A 23,017-nucleotide genomic window follows, 5' to 3' on the forward strand; every position below is an offset into this window, starting at 1 on the left:
AAACAAGGTTACCCCCAGCTACCATATAGGTGGCAATCCACTAAGCACAGAAGAGGTTATCAGGGATCTGGGGACCCAGGTTGATAGTAACCTTTCATTTGACACCCACGTTGCCAAAGTAGCTAGGAAGACCTTCTACATTGCCCACCTGATCATGAAGGGATTCACATCTAGGTCAAGGGAGGTCATCATTCCCCTGTACTCATCACTCATCAGACCGATGATTGAGTTGAGTATAACGCCCCATTTGGAATGTATCTGACCCAACACCTGCAGCAATTGGAAAGGCCCCAAAAGTTCCTCACCAAAAGGATAAAGGGCCTCAAAAATGTCCTATGCTGCCCGACTGAAGGAGCTCCAGCTCTACTCAGTCGCTTACCGTCTGCTCAGAGGTGACCTGTGCCTGACATACAAGGCCATGTCCAACCCGGAATTAATGAACATGCTTCACCTCAAAAAATCTAAATCCATCCGATCTACAAGAGCACAAGACTTGAACCTTGACACGGTCATAAATAGGACGTGCTGGAGGGACAGATTCATCACCCAGAGACTCCTTATGCTGTGGAACAAAATCCCGGTACATGTGAGGCAGAGCACCTCGCTGGCTTTGTTCAAGAGAAATCTTGACCAATGGATGGGAGATCGTAGATATACCCCAGGGATCACCTCAGTGTCACTGCTTGACAGAGGCACAGCTAAATAATGGGCATAGTATCCTTCAAACTAAAAGTCACAAAACCCTGGGCTAGGCTTATAAATGCCCTAGGGCAGATAGCCTAGTATGAACCTATGAACCTATATAAAAAAAATTTTTGTTTAACGTATAAGAATCAATGTATTAAAGTAGACTGGCGCCATCTGCTGGCGTATTGATCATAACACAGTCTTTACACTTTGGCTGCCCTTAATTTTAATAAAGGTAAAAGAGAAATATGGTCATTTAAACCAGGTGTTTTCGCTGCTTCCAGAGTTATCTGCCACCACAGTTCCTTATATTCTAACAATTCCTCCTAAGGGCCACCTCTAATATCTCTCCTGACTTGTTCTAATACAAAAAAAGAGGAATTTATACCCTTCACATTCCCTAGAGTGTTTGTATAAAGCATTTGTTTCTTTAGCTTTTGAAATTTCATAAAGATGTTCATAGATACGTCTCCTCAATACTCTCTCTGTTTTACCCACATAAAATGACTTACATTTTTGACATGATGCAAGGTAAATTAATCCTTTTGTATCACAACAAAAGTTCCCCTTACTTCTAATCCATCTATTTCTACTTTCTAAATGAATTTCCCCTTTGTTCATAATATATTCAGATTGATGGCAACTTCCACATTTAAAAGTTCCCATTTTCTTTCATCCCCCTATGAAATGTATACTTTCACAGTACTTGATGTTTCCTATATTACTATTTATCTTGAAGATTTTCTTCATATTAAATGAATTTTTATAAACTACCTTTGGCTTTAATTTTAATATTTCATCTATGTCTGTAAGTGACACAAATCTATCCCATTCTCTCTGAAAAATCTCCCTGACCTTGAAATTTGTTGCCTGACAGCTACATGTTCTCTGATTTGATTCTTGGCTGGGGTGCCTTACTTTCTGTATGCCCTCCTTGTTTTTGTGTCCTCCCATCTTACAAAGAAATGTGTCTGTCTGGAGTGTTTTTCCCTGGGCCTCTGCTAAAAATTAGCTTTTGTTCCAAGTCAGACTTTCCTGGTTAAATGTTAAAAATGACACGCATTTGAATATCTGACTTCATATTCTTCAGAAAATGCACAAAAGCTTTTATTCTAGCAATTTTCTAAGTGTATAAGATGGATATTTGAAATTTGTCCCTATTTTTGGGACTGTATTCCCCCATTATTGGCTTCATCCAGGTTTTGTGCTAAGGTTGAGAGCTATGGTAAGAACTGAATTCACTGAATATGTTTGGGGGGCTATATTCCCCCATTACTGCGGCATTTAAACAGATTGAACTCTACAGTTCCGTACAAAACGGTGTCTACAGGACTGCAATCAGTTTCTCTCAACATTTAAACAGATTGAACTCTACAGTTCCCTACAAAACAGTGTCTACAGGACTCTGCAGTCTGTTTCTCTCAACATTTAAACAGAGTAGGTTGCACACAAAAAGCATTTGTTAAGCTTTCACTTAGTCCTTTGTAATTAAGCAGGTCACCATATTGGTCAGCCATAGGGCTCTTTGTTTCTACTTGAGTGGTTGCCTCTTTCCCCTGTAACTGAAGTAAATTGACTCTTACATTAAGAGCTGTAGTACTTACCTTATAGCTTTAGGACACCTTGGGAAACCTTGTGAACTGCAATAGCCCCGCTACGTTCGCCCTCACAATGCTCGGGCTCTCTTCGCTCCCCTCCCTGCCCCCAATTCCCTCCCGCTGCAGTGCCTCTAAATTTATAGTACTATAGCCACTCCCCCACTTTCTAGATCCTATCTGTTTTCATCTGGGATAATTCCACTCACCCCCATTCTACTACCTACATTTTAATAGCACCTATTAGCTTTCATCTGGCATTCTCCCATCCCCCTTCCAGTACCTTTACCTCACCACTCTATCTTCTGGTGTTGCATCACCAGGTAAAACAGTTCCTTCACTCACTAGCTGAATCGCATATAATGATATACTCCTCTTTACTACCCCTCTTGTTCACACCATACCTCCTTACCTTGTATGAAAACCAGTTTCTCATGGGATTTCAGGTCCCAAAAGGCCATACTATCACCCCAGCTGTAAATCCTTCCACCTTCAACCATACTTACAGTACCAGATCCTATCCAACATCTTGTTCAGTCTATCAACATCTCAACCCCAGGCACATTAGCTCTAGATCCAAACACTACCACAAACTAATAAACAAATTCCTGAAGTTCATCACCAAGTATAGACTCAACCTAATACTTGGTGGTGATTTTCACCCCAACCCTGGCCCACTCACTTCAGATACACATACCCTCTCTACTTGTAATCTAAGCTACAAACCTACAATTAATAGGCCAACTAACTCTCTCCTAGTCTGTCATCTCAATATTAGAAGCGTTAATAACAAGGTACATGAATTGCATGCACTTCTGGATGTCCACTCCCCTGAGATTCTCTGTTTATCTGAAACCTGGTTAAAACCTAACACTAAAGACAATGAAGTGTTACCACCTGGGTACAACATACACAGGCTGGATCGTGCTTCGAGGAAAGGGGGTGGGGTAGCCGTACTCTATAAATCTGAGTTGAATGTCACCATAGATGTAATACAACCTCCTCATATTAATAACTCAGAGATTCTTGCCACCAAATTGAATCTTAATAAAAATAAATGCATTAATATCATCTTTATGTACATTCCCCCAGGTAACAATATATCTACATTTGAAGATATCCTGCACTGGCTATCCTGTCACTACTCCCAAGAAACCCTACTACTTGGAGACTTTAACATAGACTGGGGCACCTGTTCCTTAGAATCCCCAACCACCCATATTAACCTGCATGCATTTACACAAATCATATCCACCCCTACCAGGATAGGTAAACCCAACCAAAAAGAAAGTATACTTGACTGGGTACTTATAAATAGTCACCCCCAACGGTACACCTCTGGTACCCTCCTTAATGGCCTAAGCGATCACCTTCTCACATATGTAATTAAGCACAAAACCATTAATTCCCAACAACCCTTACTCAGAAAGGTTAGAAACAATAAAAACCTTGACCCTGCCAAATTCCAACAAGAACTAAACTCATGTAATTGGTCTATTCTAAAACACCTCCCCTTAGAGGAAGCAGTAGCACTTTAACAACAAATTCCTTGAGATCCTTGATTTGCATGCACCTGTTCGTTCAAAGAGAACCAAGGCAAAAACTGCACCATGGCTTTCTATAGAGTCTAAACTCAACATTACCCTTAGAAACAAAGCATGGGCTTTATGGCATTCTTCTAAATACCCTCAAGATCACATTAAATACAGGCAATCCATGAACGAAACCAAAAAATCAATTTTAAAAGACAAAAAACAATACTACTGTAATTTACAGACAGTAAATCAAAATAACCCTCAGAAGTTTTGGGCAGGTTTAAATAATCTACTACATCCTGGACAAACTTCAACCTCAATCCCTGCTACTACTATCGATAAAACCCCTGAAGATGTTTCTGATAGTTTTAACCAATTCTTTACTGAGATAATTCAAGCCCTAGCTAGCCAACTACCTCCTAGCTCCCCTGGTCCTGAAAGTAGCACCCCTAGAAACCTACTTGCGTTCAGCTTCCAACCAGTCGCCACTTCACTTATCCGTGCCTTGATCAAAAAATTAAAACCCACTACACTTTCTGCTGATCAACTCCCTACCGAGTACCTACAAAAATCAGCTGATGCTATTGCTTATCCTGACTCAATACTAATCAATCGAACCATAGTAGAAGCTAAAATTCTCACCATCTGGAAAATATCCTATGTAATCCCACTTCACAAAGGAGGCAGCTCTACTGAATTCTCCAATTATAGGCCAATAGCTATACTCTCTCCACTTGCAAAGATTATGGAAAAATGTATTCATAGACGACTCATGCACCACCTAATCCAAAATCTCCTTATGGCAGACACTCAGCATGGCTTCCGTCCTCATCACAGCACTACTTCAGCCCTCCTAGCCTTTACTAACACCATAAACCATAATCGCAACAATAATTATATATCCTCAGTCCTCCTTTTGGATCTTTCCAAGGCATTCGATATGGTTGATCACCAACTTTTAATCCACACCCTGCAAACATTCTGTCTACATACTGGAGCCCTCCAATGGTTTCAGTCCTACCTGAATGGTCGACAGCAGGCTGTCCTCTGGCAGAACAAACTCTCTAACCTTCTACCTAACACCCTTGGAGTACCACAAGGCTCAATACTAGGGCCCTTGCTGTTCCCCAACTTCATTAACGACATTTATACTGTCATCCCAAAAGTCAGCTGTATCCAATATGCTGATGACTCGACTCTGATTTGCTCAGCCACATCTCCATTAGAGTTGTGGTCAGCTACCCAGACCACCTTTAATACAATAGAAAACTGGCTTTCTGAAAATCGTCTGATCCTAAATCCCAAAAAAACTAAAATGCTGTTATTTTCACCAACACGTAGGTCTACCGCTTTCACCTTTACCATAAAATCAAATGATGGCACAATAATCTCCCCTGACCCATCTACAAAACTATTAGGTATTATCATAGACAATAATCTAAAATTTGACCTATATGTTAACCAAACTATCAAAACCATCAATAAAAAACTAGGGTCACTTTACAGAATAAAAGCCTTCCTAACCCCTCCAGCTAAAATTGCCATAGCTCGCTCTCACCTTCTTTCAACCCTTCTGTATGCATCCCCTCTACTCTCGAATTTGAACAAGACTCTCCTTAACAAACTCTCAATTTGCTACAACCACATTGCCAGGTTTGCCACTGGGCTGCCTTTTAGAACACATCATTTCATCAATCTAAATCAGCTTGGTTGGCTTGAACTACCCAGCCTAATCCAGTATAACCAACTGATTATGACCTATAAAATCCTCTGTAATCCGGACAGTACTCCTGCACTTAAAAATATTATTACCCCCTATAACAATCCTAGACCGCTTCGATCCTCTAACAAACTACTAATTCAGAAAAGCAAAATTAATAACAACTGGTGATTCTCTCTTTGCAAACTCTGTAAGTAGATCCTGGAACTCTCTTCCAGCTGATATTACCTTACTTTCCACCTTAGGTCAATTTAAAACTAAACTCGAACAACATTTGTCACTTAACTGGCTATGTCAATGTATCAAGCCTGGCTAACTCTCTCTAGAATGGGTAAAAATCTGTTAACCAGTTTACTGTGTAATTTAATTTAATCCTGACTTGTGTTCAGGATTAACTGTAACCTGTGGAACTTGTTTAACTTGCCTACTTATGTAATCTCTGTAAATAGTCTTTTTGTAATATGTAATGCTGGTATTATGTAATGCTGTATCTGCTTACCCTTGAAGCTTTTCTCCCCGGGCCTCCGCTGAAAATGGACATGCATCCAGTTGGACTATCCCGGTCAACAAATGTAAAATAAATAAATAAATAAAAATACTGGCTTTGTTCGGGTGTTTTTTGCTAAGAGGTTGAGAGCTATGGTGAGAACTGAATTCACTGAATGTCTGGGGGCTGTATTCACCCATTATTGGCTTTGTTCAGGTGTTTTGTGCTAAGAGGTTGACAGCTGTGCTGTGGTGTGAGAACTGAATTCACTAAATGGTAGCCATTTAAGTTTCTGTCTTCCTCTTTCACAAAACAGCTGATGTGGCATAGTGATATGTTGCTCTGACTGTTTTGCACAGGGTCCCCTGGGTTCAAGACGTGGCAGTGAAATGTATGGTGGTAACACAGCATTTTATTCTAGCAACTTTCCAACATTATACAAGCAATGTTTAAAATGTGTCCCTGGTTTTTGGCCTTTTGCCCCCAATAAATTTTGGCTTTTTCCAGATTTTTTGTGCTGCAAAGTTCAGAGATGCAACTGAGTGTTGAGTAGATTTTACAAGGAGCTGAGAGCTGCAGGGGAACAAGTGCTGCTTATGGTAAGTCTGCTAGCATTGTTAATAGCACAACAGGTAGTGTACTTGCTTTTGATACAGAAGGCTATGGGTTCTACTCCCACAGTAGGTAGATGCATTGCTGATACTGTATTGTGTTGTAAAGCGGGTGGATGCTGCAGTCTTTTTTGGCAAAGATACCTAGTAACTATGAACCTGTTATCAGTTTGCCATCCATTCCCTATTGCGGTATTACTATCTTATCATTTTTTTAATGCATGCAACATAGGCAATTTATTCTTCAAGGGTAACAGGCACTTTATTTGTCGATTAAACAATGACATATAAAGTTGTTTGCTAGCAGCAACCTCTTTATTAGTTACAGATTTCTTTAATGTGGATATTACTACAGAGATTGTGCATATTTACTGATACTGGTGGACTATAGAAGGTTGAGTAGACTTTTTTTATGATGGAAATGTTTTGAATTGGGCAGTTTTGTCATTGGTGTATGCATTTTGTTTCATTGTTTACTGTAAAAATGTTCAAAACAATAATTTTAAAATGCCCTCTAACAACTTTACTGTATTGTACAAGGAATATAATGTAATAGTCAGGAAGGTGAATCAAAGAGCATGTGTATGTTTCATGTTCAAGGGGCCTATGATTTTGAAAACAGCCCAGAGTTAATCTTTATCTGACACTGGCAAAATGTAATTTCTTTGAATGTGGGTTTCAATGCTGTTTCAATGCATGTGAGTTTCGAGGGCAGAGAAGTTTTAATGTTAAGTCTATTTTCATTGTGATACTGCATTGCTTTAACATATATCTATTAGGGTTTGTGCTGTAAAATGCAAAATAAAACTTTCAAATGAAATCTTAATCATTGCAGAAATAAAGCAGAGTATACACATTGCAGTGTTTATGGTAAATGGTGCAAAATAACCAAGGAATGGGACATTGGAATTGCTGAAGGGGGGAGGCTCCATTCAGCCATGATTTTGTTAGGGGGGGAAGCAAACTCCGACAGCCCCGGTTGAACTATACCTCTCAGTTGTCCATATTTTTGCAGAATGAATAGATATTTGCTTCTTATTTTTGGTTTGTTCCTCATAAAATTTGTGGTTTTCTAGTAAATCATTTAGGAATGAAGTCACTAAATGACAGACATTGAGTTTCAAACGTCATAACCTTCAGAAAATGCATGCTAATGCAAGACCTGTTATTCCATTAACTGTCTTAAGTTTATACAAGAACAATTTTTAGTAGTGTTTATATGTTCCCCCAGTATATTTGGCCTTGTCCAGATTTCCTGCATTAAGAGGTTGAGAGGTATGTGCAAATCGCTTTGTAGAATTAGCAATATCCAAACCTCTCCATTGTCCCCAATTTTGGCACAAAATGTTGCTCTCCCCTAATAGTCCCTCCTCAAAATGACAATTTTGGAAGAAAACGTGGAGGGTTTACAATTATATATAACTGTAATGATCAGAGTTATAGATTACTTTTATTTCAGAAATGTATGTAGATGCTCTTATTTTATTAGCTGCTCAAGTTAACAGTGTTAATATTAAAAAGGTATCCCTTTTTTGACAGGTTCCCAGGTGTATTGTGTGGCAACTTTATATTTTTGCATAACATTTTTGGTCTGTTTTTCATAAAATTGTGGTTTTCTGGCAAATTACTGGCAAGTCATTAAAGATTGAAGTAAGAAAATAATGACAGACATTTGAGTTTCAGATTTCATACCCTTCAGAACATTTGTACTAATGCAAGACCTACTACTGTTCTATTATCTAAGTTAATAAGAGCAATATTTAAAACTTGTCCTTATTTTTGGGCCTGAGTCCCACTTCTAGTTCTATGTATGGCTTTGTCCAGATTTCTTGCTCTGAAGTTGAGAGGTATGAGTGTCAGAGCCATTACTGTCATCCAGAGACATTTCAAATTGTGACATACTTGTTGCACCCCACTCCCCATTGTAGTGGCTCTGGATGTGTCCAAGGAAGGCAAGGAGCTGTTATGCAGTGTAAGTGTGCAGTCTCTTCCCCCATCCAAGGTAGACCACAAGTACGACCGTGGCTTTTCATCTGTCCTTGATTTTGCAGAATGTTCTGGTTTTCTGTCATATTTTTATACTGTTGATTTATGCTTCTTATTCAGGAAATGCATGCTGTCACAGTGCCCTGTTGCTCCGTTTAAGTAGCAATGCTTTAATGATCATCGGGTAAGCTTGGAGATTGTAAGATGCAAGTAAGCATTAATAAGCATACTGTTAAAGAATTATAAGCATTGAAAGCCTTTTCATTGCTGCCATGCTGAGAATATTTACATAACTAGATAATGTATAAGCCTTGGGTATTGAAATGTATATGACAGTATTTGTAATAAAAGGACAGGATTACAGTATTTTCAGAAGCTCATTACATTTGTTGGAGACTTGCAGTCATCCTTTGTTGGAGACTTGCAGTCATCCTTTGTTGGAGGCTTGCAGTCATCCTTTGTTGGAGGCTTGCAGTCATCCTTTGTTGGAGGCTTGCAGTCATCCTTTGTTGGAGGCTTGCAGTCATCCTTTGTTGGAGGCTTGCAGTCATCCTTTGTTGGAGGCTTGCAGTCATCTTTTGTTGGAGGCTTGCAGTCATCTTTTGTTGGAGACTTGCAGTCATCTTTTGTTGGAGACTTGCAGTCATCTTTTGTTGGAGACTTGCAGTCATCTTTTGTTGGAGACTTGCAGTCATCTTTTGTTGGAGACTTGCAGTCATCTTTGCAGGCTTACCCATAAACTAAACAGAATGCCAATCTATCACATAACTTGTGCAGGAATCCTTTAAGCAATTTATCTTGAGCTTGTTTCTTGTTTGCTGTTCATTTTTTACTTTGATCATGTCTTCCCCATGAAACAAGTAGATAGTTGTATCAGGCAGCAGGTCTTTTTTGGATAAGAAACATTTTTACAAGTGGAGGTATCACAGAGATTGCTACTTTCAGCATGTTACTTGGTAATTTTATAAAGCTGAATATAAATTATAATTTGAACTGCAGTGCAAGGAGTAGTGGTTTGAGTTGAGTGCTGCTTGGTTTTTTATACTTGATTTTGACAGGCATTCCAGTAATGTATTTAAAAAGTAATTTACTTTTTCATGCCTCACAACCTGTTTCCATCTGGATATTAAGTAAGTTGTCATGTAGCCAATGCATTGAAATATTTTTTTCTTCTACACTTCATTTTGTCTTGATTGGACTCTCGTAATGACTGTTTGGCACCCAGGGCAGCGTATTTAATTAAAGTTCCAGTTGTTGTGGTTTTTAGCATAGCTCCACCCCCCCCCCCTTTCAAGTTGGTCACACACCTTCCCATTGGCCCTACACATTCAGCTGTCTCCTGCAGCCCTCCTTTAATTTGAAGTCACCAGCCGCCACTGGCACTACAGATGCGATATTTGCTCTGAGGGTAATGGAGAAGTATAGAGAAGGTCAGAAAGAGTTGCATTGTGTGTTTGTAGACTTAGAGAAAGCATAAGACAGGGTGCCTAGAGAGGAGTTTTGATATTGTATGAGGAAGTCGGGAGTAGCAGAGAAGTATGTAAGAGTTGTACAGAATATGTATGAGGGCAGTGTGACATTGGTGTGAGGTCTGCATTAGGAGAGATGGATGCATTCAAGGTGGATGTGGGATTACATCAAGGATCAGCTGTGAGCAGTTACTTGCAATGGTGATGGACAGGTTGACAGACGAGGCCAGACCAGGAGCCCCTGTGGACTGTTATGTTTGCAGATTTCTGTGTGAGAGTATAGAACAAGTTAAGGAGACCCTGAAGAGGTGGAGATGTGCTCTAGAGAGGAGAGCAGTGAAGGTCATCAGGACTAAGACAGAATATATGTATGTGAATGGGGGGGGGGTGACAGAGGGATGATGAGGATGCAGGGAGTAGAGTTGAAGATGGTGGATGAGTTTAAATACTTGGGATCAACAGTTCAGAGTAATGGCGAGTGTGGAAGAGAGGTGAAGAAGAGAGTGCAGGCAGGGTGGAGTGGGTGGAGAATAGTGTCAGAAGTGACTTGTGACAGACTGCTACCATGAGTGAAAGGGAAGGTCTACAAGATGGTAGAGACCAGCTATGTTACATGGGTTGGAGATGGTGGCCCTAATGTAAAGACAAGAGTCTGAGGTGGCAGAGTTAAAGATGTTAAGATTTGCATTGGGTGTGACCAGGATGGACATGTTTAAAAATGAGTATATTGTAGAGGGTTAGCTCAAGTTGGACGGTTTGGAGACAAAGCCAGAGAGGCGAGATTGGGTTGGTTTAGACATGTGCTGAGGAGGGATGCTGGGTATATTGGGAGAGGATGCTAAGGATGGAGCTGCCAAGTAAGAGGAAGAGTGGAAGGTCTAAGATAAGGTATATGGATGTGGTAAGAGAGGATATGCAGGTGATTGGTGTGACAGAGCAAGGTGCAGAGGACATGAAGAAATGGAAACAGATTATCTGTTGTGATGACCCCTAATGTGAGTAGCCAAAAGGAAAAAGGAAGAAACTTCCAAGCACTAGTCTTGACCCAGTTTGGCTTTGCCAAGGGCAGGTCATGCATACTGAATTTGGTAGATTTCTTTGAGAAAGTCACTTAGGCCATGGATGAGAATAAAACGGTGCATACTGCTTACCTCCACCTGGCCAAGGCGTTTGACACAGATCCCCATTCTGATATTATAAATAAACTCACAAAACTGGGCATAAATCCGTATGTCATAAGAAAGGTAGCCAACTGTCTCACTGATATAGGACATGTGGTTAAAGTGGGTAAATCCAGGTTCAGCAAAAGGTCATGTACTAGTAGTGTATATGTCTCTGAAATCGAGGCTAATGTAGAAGGTCTGTGGATGATAGTTTGCTGACTGCAAGCTGGTGGCAATCCTTGAATCCCCCAACAATGTAGATACCCTTCAGGAGGTTCTAGAGCAGGCAAATTATTAGTACCATAACCATGGCCTGAAACTAAATGCAAAAAAATGCATTACATACCCTCTAGGAAATCAAATACCTGTGCAAATTGCAACATTATTGCCACACCCCTAAGAGTAGAATCAGAGGTGAGAGATCTAGGTGCACAGAAAAATAGCCTGAACTTTGACCACAGTCTGTGTACAGTGGTGAGGAAGTCCTGTGTGGCACGACTTATCAGTAAAGGCATGGCATCCAGAGCCAATGAAATTGTAGTCCAGCTGTACCCAGCCCTCATTAAACCAATAATCAAATACAATCCCACCATCTGGCATGTACTTGACTAGGCACTTGCAACAGCTGGAGCAACTCCGAGGTTCCTTACAAAGAAAATACAGGGTCTGAACAACATAGCCTATGCAGATAGATTAAAAGCCTTATCTTTTTATTCTGTCTTCTACCAATGATTGAGTGACCTGTGCCTGACCTTACAAGGCATTCACAAATCCAGCCCTGATGGAGCTGCTACACATCCATAAGCCAAACAGCAGAAGGGTCTCACGATCTAGGGATCTAAACTTGATCAGCGACTCAAACAAAGCATGCCGGAGAAACAAGATATGTCTCAGAAATTGCTCCTCCATTGAAACAGGCTTCCTGTTCATATTAAGCAAGCCCTTCTCTGGCCCTCTTAGAACAAAATTTGTATCAGTGGGTGAGGAATCACAGTGGGCAGCTGTGGTGGTGTAGTGGTTAGCATTGTGGCCTCGGAGCAAGAGGTTCTGTGGTTCAATTGTTGGCTGGGTGCCTTCTGTATGGAGTCTACATGTCCTTCCTCCAGTCGTGTGGGTTTCCTCCAGATACTTGAGTTTCTTCCTACATTCCAAAGACATGCAGTAGGTGGATTGGACACAGTAAATTGGCCGTAGGTGCGCAAGTGTGTGTGCAAGAGAGTTATATGGATGAACTTCCGCATCAGGGCTAGCCACCTGGTGGTGTAAACCTTGGCTTGAGATTCACTGTTGAAGTAACACACCCCGACCCTATGTGCAAAATGGGAAAAAGGAATTAAGGCTGGATGGATGGCTAGATGGGGAATCACAAATTCAACCTGGGTTAGTGCTTATGTCCCTTATGGACAGGGACAATCTGTAAGATACTCGGTGCATAGGCACAAATCAATTTAATTCCCCTGCCCATAGGGGCCGTAAATTGGGTAAAATTGGATTGTATTGGCTTGGCTTGTAAGGGCTCTTAAGCCATTAGCTTAGTAATCTCCTATGAACCTTTGATTTGCCTGGTAGTCTTAGCACGGTACCATATGAGGATTCTGCAGTGGACAGTAGCAGCTCAGTAGTTGTACTTAACTTATCCCGTGGATATTCCGATTGTGATAACATACAGTTGATGGGTTCAGATCAGATGGATGGTTGTTGGAGTTTCCCCCTTGTTACCATCGAGCCAATCTCACATTCTTCCTCAGCCTCGGGCCACTGTCCCTTTGCATGCCTCTCTTCTGTGGTAGGGAGGGCAGTACAAAAGGAAGGCTGTCCAGGGAGTGTAGTCACCCTCCAAAGCAACTCCACACATGTCTTGGAGATAAGAATGGTCCTTATAGCTTTGTAGTCCTTTCAGGGCTTTCACCCCAAGGGTGTGATTGTGGTTCAGAAGGACAAATGTCTGTGGATTGATACTTAAGAAAGGGGGAACATGATCTTACACTGTTAGTGAGGAGGCCATGGGAGTGTGGCAGTGAGCAATCTTCTCTATCTGGTTTCTAATTGCAACACACATCCCAGGGAAGACCAGATTCCTAGAGGACAGTTTAAGCAGAGACATTCTCATTCACAAGTGGTGTCTCAATCCAGAAGTAGCAGCTTAAATTTTCTAGTGCTGGGGCACTCACTTTATGCAGTGATCTGTTTACCACTCCAACCAGTATGAAATGCAACCGTAGCTGTTCCTTCCAAGGTACAGTCACCAAGGGACACTGTTGTATATGTTTGGCCCCTGTGTCTCCTGTATGCTTACATGCTTATTCTCCTATAGTAAAGTTTCTTCAGAAGGCATCTCATTGCAGAGCAACTGTGATTTTCATTGCTCCATTTTGGCACTGACATACGGTTCCCCGTTATTATTATAACCTCACCTACGTCACCTTTCCTGGGTGCTGGACCTCATGCCTGGGTTGATTACCCATTCAGCAGGGATTTCTCCACCCAGCCTTCATAAACTCAGGTTGACCACGTGGTTTCACTAATTCATTAATAGCCAGGAACCCCAAGCTCTTTGACAGTTATCAACAGCCTATCATCTTCATAAAAATCTTTGACACAGAAGGTTTATGCCAGTAAGTGGAAATGTTTTGCTATTTGTGCATCTCCTAGAGGTCTGCATCATTTTTCTGCACCTCTTGATGCCATTCTGGATTTTCTTTCTGAACCTTTTCCATCTGGTTTGAGTTATTCTGGTGTTACAGTTTAGCTTTTCACTGTTTCTTTTTTTCACGTTAGCAGAGGTAATACATCATGGCTGCCTTTAAGATCTTAGAGGACTTCTTGAAAGGTATTTATTTGTTCAAACCACCAGTTCCAGGATCCTTCGCCTCCTTGGGATCTACCTTTCATGCTGAAAGTGTTGACCAGCTCTCCTTTTGAGCCTTTGGCTTGCCTGTTCCTTCAAGTTTCTATCTTGGAAAACAGTCTTTCGAGGGCCATTACCTCTGCTAGACGAGTGTCTGAGATGCATGTATTGTCTGCTGTTCCTCCTCATTTGATTATTCTGAAGGACAGGGTTGCTTCAGACTAATCCCTCTCTATTCCCCCAAAGTGGCTTTCAAATCCACCTTGAACCACCTTATTCTTTTACCCATTTTCTTTCCAAAGTTTTAGTAATAAAGGTGGTAAATATTTGCTTCATTGCTTGGCATCCATTGGCAACTTAGATTTTTAATTGAACATAACCAAAACATTTAGAAAAACAAAACTGTTATTTGTTTGCTTTTCTGAGGCCAGGCTAGGCAAACCTGCATCTGATATAGCCTTATTTAAGTGGCTGTTACCTTTGTGTGTCCTTGTCCACAAAACATAAGGGCCAGTCTGCCATGGCAGTTACAACTTCTGTTTTCTTTCCAGATCCTCTTTTGATGAAATTTGTGCCGCTGCTGCTTGGCATACCACTCACGTTTTTATCCAGTTATAAATCTGATGTACAGTCAAGATCTAGTTTCTCTTTTGGTTCTACCAGTCTGTGAAATGTTCTGTCCTAGGGCTTCCCTGAAATTATATATGTCTAGGATCTCTCTGTCAAAAGTTGAAACTGAATGGAAAAGGCGACAATAGATACGAAAGTTATGTACCTACCATAACAGTAGATGTTCTTCATCTCACATTGCTGCAGTCCTAACAATTGGGTAGTCCGCTGTCCTCGGTCGGCCCGAATATCAAATTATAAGGCTGACGTCGGTCAGGGCGCATTTGACTGACGTCAGTACGTCAGGGTACAAATGCGCATGACCGGCATCATATCCTCAGTCTTTTTTGCCGCATGGTCCGATGCAGAAGCAGTGTTGCAAGTGCCGGTTGGCGTTCTGAGATTTTTCAATTTAGAAGTTTCAGACCGAGTTCAAAGTTGGCTAAGTACCCCGTTGGGGAATATTTTTGTTTTTTCTTGCCTCAGTCATTTACCGGATGTCAGAAAAAGTTAATAATTGCATTTCTTGTGGGAAACAGATACCGCATAAAGATTATCATACTTTGTGTATTCCTTGCTTAGGGCCTGAGCACGACGTTGTTGGCTGTTGCTCTTGTGCTAGATTTAATAAACGCACTATAAAGAGAAGGTTGGATTGTGCGAGGTTAGTCTTTGGGAAGCGGTGTAACTATAAAATGCCGTTGGATGCTCCGGCGCTTCTTCAAAGAAGCGCAAGGACAAGGCAGTTAAGCCTAGGCTGGAAGAACCGTCTGTACCAGACGCCGGTTCTTTGGAGGTGTCAGTGGAGCCGGTGGCTCCACCGGAGGTTTCTTTGTGTTCCCAGGGGGAGACCTTGTTATTACAAGATGTGGCCTCTCAGGAGAATAGTCAGGCTGAGGGGGCTTCTCATGTTACTATACTCCCCTCCCTTCCTAAGGTGGCTAGGCCCTCTCCTTCTGTTTCAAAGGCTTCCCCCAGGGGCAGGCCAGGTTTAGCTTCAGTTAGTGTTACCCCTAGCTCTTCAGGTACTGTGCCCAAGAAGCATATGCTTAAAATGGCAGAAGATTTGATTACTTTGATTAGGGGTTCCATGCCCCCTCCTGATAAGAGGCCTAGAGTGGAGCCTGAGCTAGGGGTTTTGAGCAGGCTTCAGATGTTTCAGAGTCTTGACTGAAGACTTGCAGGAGTACTCTCCTTATTCTGATTCTGATGTGTATGATTCTACTCCTTCTGCTACTCCTCCTGAGGATTTTTCTTTTTCAGAAACTCTTCATTCCATGAGGGAGCATTTTAAGTGGGAAGGTCAGGACTTCTCTGATTCCAGAAAAAGGCTTAGGGAATTTTTGTTGTTACCCCAGCATAGGCCTTTGGCTATACCTCCTGTTTTGGCTGTGGTGGAAGATGTTTTTATGGAAGCTTCTCTTAATCCTGATTCTTTGCCTCCTGCTCCTGTTAAGCCGGATAGGTATTACAGGGTGCCTGAAGCTCATAAGTATCTTTTTAAGAGTCCTAGGGCAGACCCAGAAACTGTTAGCCATGGGCCTAAAGGGGTTAAGGCTTCTGTTGTTAAGAATCCGGTTCCTGCAGACAAGGAGGCTAGGGCCTTGGATAGATGGGGCAAGAAAGTCTATACTACTTCCACTCTTGCTATGAGGGCTCTGAATTGCCAGTTTCACATGTTGAAATACCAAAATTATCTCCTTTCACAATTGAAATCTAAGGTTGATGCTCTGGCAGTAGGTATTGATTGTAAGGAGTTGCAAGATTTAGTGCATGTTTCTGAACAGGTGGGTAAGCATTCTTTGCAATGTGGTTTTGATGCTGTACAGGCCTCATCTAGGGTGGCTGCCACTGGGTCAGTTCTTCGCAGGCACGCCTGGCTGAGGGATCAGAATTTGTCTGAACATGTTAAAACAAGGATTTTAGATGCTCCTTTACAATCTGACGTGTTGTTTGGTCCTCCTGTTGAGACAGTTTTAAAGAAAATGGAGGACAAGGCTAAGTCTATGCAGACTGTTAAAGATTTTTTGCAAGTCCAGCCTCCAAAGTTTAGTAGAAATTGGCCTACTAAAGGATGGACGTATCCTTCTTATGATTCACAGTCTAGGGGTAGATCTAGACGTGGTAAGGGCAGAGCTCAAGGCTCTTTCAGGCCTAGAACAGGGAGTTCTCCTGCACAGGCTTCGGGTGATGGCAGGGGTCAGTCCTTTCGTAAGCAGACCCAATGACCTACCTTTTCAGCTGCCAGAGCCTGCTCGTCTGGCAGCACCTTTGGGGGGAAGGTTGGCACTTTTCAAAGAAAATTGGAGTTTAATTACCCAGGACAGATGGGTATTGGATATCATACACCACGGCTACAGGTTTTATTTCCATACCTTGCCTCCTTTCAAAGGCATGCCAGGCGTTCCTCCTCAACAAAGAATAGAGGCTCACAAACAGGTTTCTCTGTTGCTCCAACTAGGGGCCATACAGCCGGTCCCTCTGCCAGAAGTGGGCCTAGGATTTTATTCTCGCCTGTTCCTAGTACCAAAGAAGGGGAACACGTGGAGACCAATTTTGGATTTATCTATTCTCAACACTTATCTGGACATTCCCAAGTTCAAAATGTTGACGTTGCAGCAGCTTTTACCTCTGCTGGGCAAGGATCATTGGATGGTAACTTTGGATCTCAAGGAGGCTTACCTTCATGTTCCTATCAGACTAAGTTGCAGGAAGTACCTGCGTTTTCGACCTGGGACTTCTCACTATCAGTTCTCTGCATTGCCCTTTGGCTTATCTACTGCGCCCAGAGTGTTCACGAAAGTTCTGGCTCCAGTGATAGCTTTCTTCAGACTACAAAGAATACAGATCTATCCTTATTTGGACGACTGCCTAATTCTGGCTCAAGGAAGAGAAGAGCTTCTTCATCATTTGGAATATGTGATAGCAGTGCTAAGATGCATAGGGTATTCTGTGAACGAAATAAAGTCCAGTCTAGTACCCTCTCAAGACATGTGCTTTCTGGGTGTGAGACTGAATACAGCATCCCAGATGGCCTTTTTAACCCCGGACAAACAAAAGAGTCTATCCCTTTACTTCCATCAACTATCCCATCAGTCCGGGCTGACTGCAAGGACAGTCCTTCAAGCCTTCGGGTTCATGGCATCTTGTATTCTGGTACTTCCCAATGCCAAACTGCATATGAGGAAGCTACAATGGTATCTCAAAAATGTATGGACACAGCACTGCCAGGATCTGGACACTGTCATTCAAATAATACCTTGCATTCAAAAGGAATTTTTGTGGTGGGCTCAGGAATGTCACCTAAACAAGGGACTCTGTGACCCGGCCAGAGGCGAGTCAGATTTTAACGACAGATGCCTCAGACAAAGCTTGGGGAGCTCATCTGAATGGAAAGTGGATACAAAACAAGTGGCCTGTCAGACTACAACATCTACATATCAACATGAAGGAGATGTTAGCAGTCCAGTTTGCATTAATTGCTTTCAAGGAATTACTTCTTCCAGGGCAGGTGTTGATTCTAACAGACAACACAACTGTCATGTGGTACATCAACAAGCAAGGGGGAACGCATTCTTATCCTCTATGCAGGCAAGCAATGATTTTGTGGGAGACTGCTCTCAGTTTACAGCTCAATCTTCAGGCAAGGTTTCTGCCAGGAGCACAGAACTCCTTAGATGTGTTGAGCAGACGAATTATGGATCCCCACGAGTGGAAATTGGATCCTCATGTATTTCAGAAATTGACAGTGTCATGGGGAACTCCAGACATAGATCTGTTCGCTTCTCCACTAAACCATCAGCTGCCAAGGTTTTGCACAAAAAGGTTTCATCCCACAGCTTGGAGAGTGGATGCTCTTTCTTTCAATTGGAGCAATCTTCATGTGTATGCCTTTCCACCTCTGCCTCTCCTCCTAAAGGTACTTCTGAAGGTCAGACAGGACAAGCCGAGGATGATTTTAATAGCTCCGGATTGGCCTCGACAACACTGGTACCCATTACTGAGAAGTCTGGTACGGAAGCCTCCATGGCCTTTGCCTTGATTCCACACCTGTTGTCGCAGGAGGACAGCCATTTGCTAAATGTCAAGCTTCACTCTCTGCACCTAACAGCCTGGCATATTCTGTTTTGAACCATAGTGGGCCTCCACTTCCTCAGCAAGTTTTAAATGTTATTTTGGAAGCTAGGTGGCCTAGTACAAGGAAAGTGTCATGCAGACAAATGGAAGAGATTTTTGTTTTGGAGTGCAGCAAAAGATTTTGATGTTTCTGAGCCTAATTTGTGTGTGGCTCTTCAATATCTTACTGAGTTGCTAGACAAAGGTTTGTCTTTCTTTTCTATTAAAGTTCATGCTGCAGCAATTTCAGCTCACTATGATTGCAACCCACCATTGTTTTCTCATCCTTTGTTCAAGCAATTTCTTAGAGGGGCAAAGAATATAAGACCCCCACGAAGAGCTCCTACTCCTGCTTGGGATCTCAATTTTGTGTTGGAGAAACTCACTCTACAACCTTTTGAGCCTGCAGCTACTGCTGAGTTGAAATATTTATCGTGGAAGACTGCTTTTTTGTTGGCCATTACCTCTGCAAGAAGGGTTTCTGAATTACAGGCCCTTATGGCGGTTGAGCCTTTCTTGATTTTCCATAAGAATAGGGTAAGGGTATCATTACGTACTAATCCTTCCTTTATGCCTAAGGTGGTTTCTAGTGTGGCTTTAAACCAAACTATTCATTTGCCTACTTTTTATGCAAATCCCCAAAATAAAGGGGAAAAGATTTTGCACACTTTAGATGTCCACAGGCAGTTGCGTTATTATTTGGACAGAACTAAAGGTTTCAGGCAGTCTCAGCAGTTGTTTGTTTCTTTTGCTTTGAGTTCTCAGGGCAAGCCTGTATCAAAACAAACTATTTCTAAGTGGATTGGGTTTTGCATTGCTTTCTGTTATTCCCATCATGGCAAGGAGGTTCCAGCTGGGATTAGGCCTCATTCCACTAGGGCTACTGCCACTTCAACAGCTTTTTGAGGGAGTGGCAACCAAGGATATTTTGGAGGCAGCTACTTGGAGTTCTGTGCATACTTTCTCTAAGCATTATCACCTGCCACTTTACTCTAAGTCCAGGGCTGGTTTTGCCACTGCTGTTTTGCAGGGCATTTTGGCAGCTCCTGCTTCCTTGTAGTTAGCCATCCTCCCTTACCTCTGCTTTGGGATTCTACCCAATTGTTAGGACTGCAGCAATGTGAGATGAAGAACATAGTACAGTTTTGTACCTACCATAAATGTAGATGTTCGAAGATCCACATTGCTGCAGTCCAATTTACCCTCCCTCCTTCCCCTCTGTTGTTAGAGGTGGTTGTGTGGGTTGGGTTGTACATTTTGTGTATATTGTATATATTGTACATATAGTTAGTGCACGGGTGGTTGGTTGGTTGGTTGGTTGCTATCTTTTGGTTTTGACCTTTCTTTTTAGGGTCTTCTGACATCTGGGGCAAGAAAAGACTGAGGATATGGCGCCGGTCATGCGCATTTGTACCCTGACGTACTGACGTCAGTCAAATGCGCCCTGACCGACGTCAGCCTTATACTTTGATATTCGGGCCGACCGAGGACAGCGGACTACCCAATTGTTAGGACTGCAGCAATGTGGATCTTCGAACATCTACATTTATGGTAGGTACAAAACTGTACTATCTCCGTTTTCTGTTTATTGATACTTCAACCATTCTTCGTCCCTTTTCCCTCCTTCTTGTTAGTGGTTTGCCTCCTGTGTGATTGGGCATTTCCTTTGGGGTGCCACCCCCCCCCCTTTCGGGTCCTTAGTTAAGTTCCTAGAGTTATGCATATTTTTTGGAGTTAGAGTGCAAACTGAATCAGAGATGGGGGGCAGTGTGTTATGGGTAGAGGAGGAAGATCTCTGGAATCAAAGTCTCTGAAAAGAAGACTTGCACCTTTTGAGGTCATATCCAATAATGTACAGGTTGAACCAGATGGAACAGACAAACGTGAAATTGTTAGGGGAGGGTAAGTACTCTTGTATAACTTTCATTTTAGTTTGTTTCGAGTGGTGTGGCCAGAGAATGGCAGTGTACATTATGGAGGAGGGGATTAGTGAATGAACTTGTGCAAAAGCACACACTCATTAGTAGGAAGCTGGTGGACTTTGGACAGTGAAATGAAGCTCATTAAAGGTTTTACAATGAGATGCCTCTGTAGAGCCTTTTAATTGTAAACTGAGATTTTCAGCAGATCCTAGTAAAGCAAGTAGTAGTGCATTCTTATCCCCATAATGGACCATACGCTTTTCTGTAACACAGCATGCTTTTAGAAAGAGAAGCTAGTGAATTTTAGGCAATTTGAAACTAGATGAATGATGTCTGCATGATATGGTTATCTAGTCACCATTCTTCATGTTAGGGTCTTCGGTCCGATATCGGAACGAGCCAGCATACTCAGAACACAGCTTAGCTCAAGCTCCTCTCATAATGCTCTGCTGCCCTACACTCCCTCAGATCTCGTTTGCCGCTCAGTCAGTGAGATGTAGATTGCTCACCTTCTATTAGTGTAAGTGTTTCTAGTAAAGTTTCATAATCTTTCGGTAATTCTTTGTAATTTCTCTGGGTTGTAGTGTTAGCAGATAGTTTTTCTGTCTTAACTATCCCCTCCCTGTTGAGTTCTACCCTTGTTTAAGTCTTTTTTTTTTTTTTTCCTCGGGGTTTGAGTTCAGCCTAGTCTTTTGTGGTGTGCAAGTACTTGCTTAGTTAAGTGTGTGTGTTCGGACGCATTTAGTAGGCTTTTCAAACTTTGGCATGTTTGTTGACTTCGTGCTTTGGTTTACCGTTCGGCTATGTCAGATAAACAGTTAAGTTTTAAAAGGTGCTCCTCTTGTGGGCGGACAATGCTTATTTCCGACTCACACGAGGAGTGCCTTTACTGTCTCGGCGGCAACCACCTCGAGGTGGAATGCGGCATTTGTCAGCTGTCGTAATAAGCTCTTTATCAAAGGCTTGGTTAAAGGGGGCCCCTTGGTCACTGGTTCCCCGACCAAGGCGGGCTCTTTTGGACTAGAAAGAAGCTTTCCGTTGAGGCCCCGACCAAGCATCCCAGGCTGTCAGATCCTAGGTACTCAGATCCGGCTCCAGCCAGGGCAGTTTCAGAGCAGAGATCTTTGGGTCCCAGATCGTCCAGGGAGTTTACTCCTGAATGCAAGAGTTCGGACCCGAAGCCCTCAGATCCGGTACCTTCGGTGCCTTCTCCTGGATCCAAGGATCACAGCTCCAGGCCTTTGGATCTGAGGGTAGGCACTGTACCTATGGCTCCGACCATTTCGGATAAGCGGGATTCGAGAAGTATCACCTCGGATCCTTTGTTGAGTTTGGTTCCAATTCTGTCTGATCCAAGAGACATGCCGGAGCCAATTGTAGTGGAGGATCTTCCTTTGGATCCTTTGCCTTATCAGCAGGTGTCTTCTCCAGGTAAGTATCGATCTAGGGAATGCAAGAGACTACACTCAAGCTCCAGCTGTTACTCTACCGGAAGAATGAGAGGAGATGGAGGACCTACCAGGAGTGTCCTCCCTATGGATATGAACAGGATGATGCGGGCCTTCCTGAAAGCTCAGATGGAGTTTGGGCTTTTCTGGCTTCTGCAGCCCACAAGTCAGGGATCCAATCTCCCACTCTCCCTTCGATCGCTCCTCATCCGACCAGTGGCTTGGATTCTCAGGGATTGTTGAGCGGAGTTGAGGCTAGGGGAGCTCCGCGGCCCAATTTGGGTCCTTCCCTGACTGGATCAGCAGCTGGTGTTTTCTCTTCCCCCAGAATAGGCCACCCAGCCAGCCGGACCTGTCGAGCCAGGGTCTTTGGGGTTGGATTCGGGCCCGGGATTTTTGGACCAGTCTCTTCCCCTGGGCTCCTCGGCCTTCAACAGTTCTGGTCCGGTGCTGTCTGGTGGAGTGGTGAGACTGGGGGGGTCCACTCTCTCTTCCGCTAGGGTTTTATCGGTGGGAAAGGGAGATGGAACCTCTTCTAGTCCTTCCGCTTTCCAGGCTGCCAAAAGATCTTTCTCTGAGCTGCCTCTCCCGTGCACGTTCATCCTACCCAGCCCCAATATCTGAGCGGCTTGTCTCATCCTGCTCCTGGTCAGCCCGTCCGACTTAGCCCCCAGGGGGATGTCCCCCACAGGGGTCCCCTCCTCTTCTGACTCTTCCATGTCACCCCCAGCAGAGGAAGTGCCCAGGAAGAGGACCTGTAATTGGAGACATCTTGACTCCCCTATGGAGTCTCTTACTGAGGATATGGATGCTGATGAGGG

General features: G+C 42.8%; 1 protein-coding gene across 2 annotated transcripts in view; it reads left to right on the forward strand.

Moving 5' to 3' along the window:
- The window catches only part of EIF5B (eukaryotic translation initiation factor 5B), a 3,606,765-nt gene that overhangs the window by 2,160,762 nt on the left and 1,422,986 nt on the right, over window positions 1-23,017 (forward strand). The gene's annotated exons all lie outside the window — the stretch shown is intronic.

Source organism: Protopterus annectens, chromosome 5.part0 (assembly GCF_019279795.1).
Source record: "Protopterus annectens isolate FY-2018-M chromosome 5.part0, PAN1.0, whole genome shotgun sequence".
Lineage (NCBI taxonomy): Eukaryota > Metazoa > Chordata > Ceratodontiformes > Protopteridae > Protopterus > Protopterus annectens.